We start from the raw sequence: 3,987 nt of genomic DNA, 5'->3' as shown, positions 1-3,987 counted from the left end.
TTTGAGGCAGCTTGAAGAGCTCAGAAGTCTGATACATGTCAGGTACACTCTGGTCCACCGCTGGAGGCAAAGCCATCCACTGTGGGAGACACGGGCCAGACTGGCAGTAATGGCCCAGACAGTAGCAGTGATTGAAGGTGATTCTGCAAGATGAGGCTGCTCCCCCTCCTCTCTCTGCTGTGTCAACACCAGAGACTCCAGAGGAGAGAAAACATACCCCTCTCTCTCAGGCCTTTCCCACACACACTGAGGTTGAGAAGCTGGGAATAAACAGCGTCAGACCCTTCTAAATGGCGATGGCAGCTCCAGACAAGGGAGAAGGGAAGGACTGAGAGAAGAAATTATTAGACTTTTTAAACCGGCTGAACCTAGAACCTTTACATTTGGTTACAAAATCATGCCTGGAGGTGACAAATTCAATAGCATTATACCAAGTGTTTGGGCAACAGTGGAGAGACAATAGTAGAGACAAGCTACAGCTTTAGACAGTGGTAGAGAGAAGCTACAACTTTAGCTTGTAGAAACAGCTGTTGGGTGTTCAGCAGATGCAGTCTAGATGCATGCAAACCCACTGTGTGCAGTATGCTTCACTCTCACTACTAGGGAGCCAGACCTTGTGCCTGCGGCTGGCTGAATCTTGCATGGAATCTGTGGATTCACAGAGGCTCTCCTCAGCTAAGAGGGAGTGTGGCTGATGCATTTCTCCGTGGCTCATTCAATTTGGGGTATAGTCATACCACTGAGTCTCTATGAAGTAGTGACAAGCTGGGTCTTCAATTTCCAAATGTTTACCCAACTCCTACTATGTGCCAAGCACTATTCCCACTGCTTTGAGAGCTAACAGTAAACAACAACAATGAAAAAACATGTAACATCCCAACCAGTGCTTCTAAGGATTTAAAATATGTTGGGACTTTTGACTTTATTCTTACTTCTGTATTATAGTTATGTATATGGCTTTGGGGTGTGTGTATATGTACACACATATGCACACATACACACATATATATAATCAGCTGTCCATAGCCTACTCATCTCTGATAATGTATATTTTGTACTCAAATTTCCCAAATACCCCTACCAAATCATTCTCTCTTCCTTACCAACATTATAATGTCCCTGACAATAACATAACAAACCCAGCTCTAATGCCTACAGATTTCTTTGAAAACAAACAACTTTTACATGCGATTTCTTTTCTAAACTCACCAACTGGTTTTCTTCAACCTCCTGCCCACACTGTCCAGCTCAAGGCATCAACAACCCTTTATGGAAACCACCGAAGTCAGACTGGATGCAATCAGTTAGATTGATTCATCATGACTAGTTCAATTAAGAACTGATCACCTTCAAACAGCTCTGACTTTGGAAGCAATTGATTTTGACTGCCTCTTTGGTCACATGGCCAGATTTAACCATAATTTTTTTGCAAACTTGGATGCATCTTTAAATACAGAGCAATGCTTTGGCTTCTGGGGAAGGGGGTTGTTCCTGATGCTGTCACTTATACCAACTCTCCTGTTTCCTCTCCAACTAGGAGTCACATTTTCCCTCAGTATCTCCTATCTTACTTTTTGAGTGATCAGCCCTGATTTTCAAGTCTGACTTTCTCCCCCATGCCAAAAAAACAAAAACAAAAACAGAAAAACAAAAAAAGCTTTTTGCCATATCACACCACCTGAAGTTTGGCTAGTGAACACGAGCAGACCTCTTCTGAATGCCACACATCAGCCGTGCACTTGCAGCCATGTAGGGGAGCTGGAGGTGGGTGGGCGTGGGCTCCAGATGTGGGTGTTCTGTGTTGGCCAGGATGGATGCACTTTTGCCACCAAGGGTGGATGAGCCTTTATGTTAACATCCGTGACCCACAGGCACAAGCAAGGCCCTCCTCACAGAGGCCCTTATGAATCCTACTAAAGGGCAGATACTGCCTCCTCATCCCTTTGCCTGCCTTTTCTGCAGAGGTTCTGGAGTCTGCAGCTGAGACCTGCAGGTTGCTTCTCTCTTTCTGCACACAAACTGTGGCTCATTTCTCTGGTTGCTCCTTCTGCTGGGGAAAAGGACCCTCAATATGTGTGTGGGTGTCCCATTTCTGTTCTGAAATGGGCAGTAAAAAGGGTCCAGGTAACAGAGATGCATTTTCATTTCAAGATAAAAGCAAACAGGCATTAAAGCTAACACGTTTCTGTTGTCTGTGATTAATACACACTGTCTGCATTTTGGCTCTTCTCAAGTCTGTTGCCCTCTTTTCATTAGTCTACTGGGAATTGAGCTTCATGTTGATGAATCTCCTCTGCAGGAAATCTGATAAAAGGAACTGGAGAGCGGCACAGGGATGGGTCATTAACAAATGAGGACTTTCTCTCCTTAGTTAGTGGGGATGCTGCCCATGACCTCGACAGTGGAGCAAGCAGGCCTCACCCAGGCACATCTACCCCTGCTCCTTGCTTAGGGGCTCCGTTTACTGACTATAGCTAGGAAGGGGTAGTCCCCAAACAACCCCACTCCTGTTTTCTCCCATGTGCATCACAAATGTCCTCTGTTCGCTGCACTTCCACCCCTCGTCGATCTGATGTTACAAAGGACCTTGACTCACAAACCAAGGAAGATGGAGGAGGCTTTCTCCACTGGGGGGATCTTAATTCGTCAAACCTAGTCCCTTCACTGAGGTCAAATGATCTCTGGGATTCAATTCAATTCAACATTTGTGGTACACACGTCATGGGCCAGGTGCGGAGCTAGGCCCCCGTGGTGCCACAATAGCTAAGTCAGTAGTCTGCTTGCCTTGAGGAGGTGGCCATAGCAGCAGAGACAGCAATAGTTAGGGATCTATACTAGTCTCGCACAGCCACGTTTTCCAAGGTCCTGGTCAGACACCGCATCATTCAACTGTGTGTTCTCATGGGGGCAGGGTCCTGCCTCTGGGGAGGTGTTGCCTCCATGGTCCAGAGGTACTAGCTCCTTTCTGCTCCCCAGAAACGGGGGTATCTTTGGGCCATTCAGGAGGACTCTGAAAAGACTGCTGAGGCTGTGAGCAGAAGACAATCTGGGTTCTGCAGAACTCAACAGATGGTGCTAGTTTTCCTAGGCCACATGTCTAGTCCCTTTCCTAGACTGTTCCTCTTCTGTCCTTCTACCCCAAAGCCCAGGGCCCTGGCCCTCTGACTCCCCATCTCAAAAACCCTTGTAGGAGGAGACTGTACCTCATAGGAGGAGTCAGTTAGGTGTAAATGACTGACAAAGTACCAGCGAGTTCCTTTCAAAGGTCTGTGGACCTTCACAGAGTTTAAGCTATAAATCAATAGTTGCTGGGCCTCAGGGGGAAGGGGAATTGGTGAATCCTGGCAGCCTCACAGACTTTAGAAATTAGAAGGCCCAGACAGATTCTAATTGTAAATGAGGCTGTAGGTTTGTTTTTGGATTTTTGGTTTCTGCTTTTAGTAACATCCAGAATGAGTCACTGCCCTTCCAAGGAAGGCCATCCATTCCCCAAGCAATTCAGTGTTTGAATTGTGATGCTGCAGGCCCCAGTCTCGTTACACACAGAGCAGTGCTGCGGCAACCTGGCAACGTCCTTAAATGACCCCCTCCACTCTCTGCTGGGGTCTGGGTGTTTCCACCAGCATATGGGCTGTGTAGGAAGCAGTTTTCCTAGTGACCAGGGTCACTGCTGCAGTTTCAGTGTTTCTCCACAAAATATGGCCCTCGCAGAGGCTGCTCAGCTTACAGAAACCTGGCAGGTGGCCTCGGGGATGAGTGACCTCGTGGCAGCCTCTCCTGGGCAGTCTGTCTCTCTAGGATAGAAGGGGCAGGCAGGCAGGAATTGTCTCATGCCCAAGGGCAGGTGAGGGATGGGGACTAGGATCAACGTTCCTTGAAACCACTGCTTCAGTGAGTATAAACTGGAGCTGAAAAGGCCCAGGATGGGGGGCCTGGGGTAGTCTGCTTTGGCACCCTCACTACACTAGTCACTGATTTTGCCTTGTT

Source organism: Mandrillus leucophaeus, unplaced genomic scaffold (assembly GCF_000951045.1).
Source record: "Mandrillus leucophaeus isolate KB7577 unplaced genomic scaffold, Mleu.le_1.0 Scaffold573, whole genome shotgun sequence".
NCBI lineage: Eukaryota > Metazoa > Chordata > Mammalia > Primates > Cercopithecidae > Mandrillus > Mandrillus leucophaeus.
Note: the sequence above shows the minus strand (reverse complement) of the source record.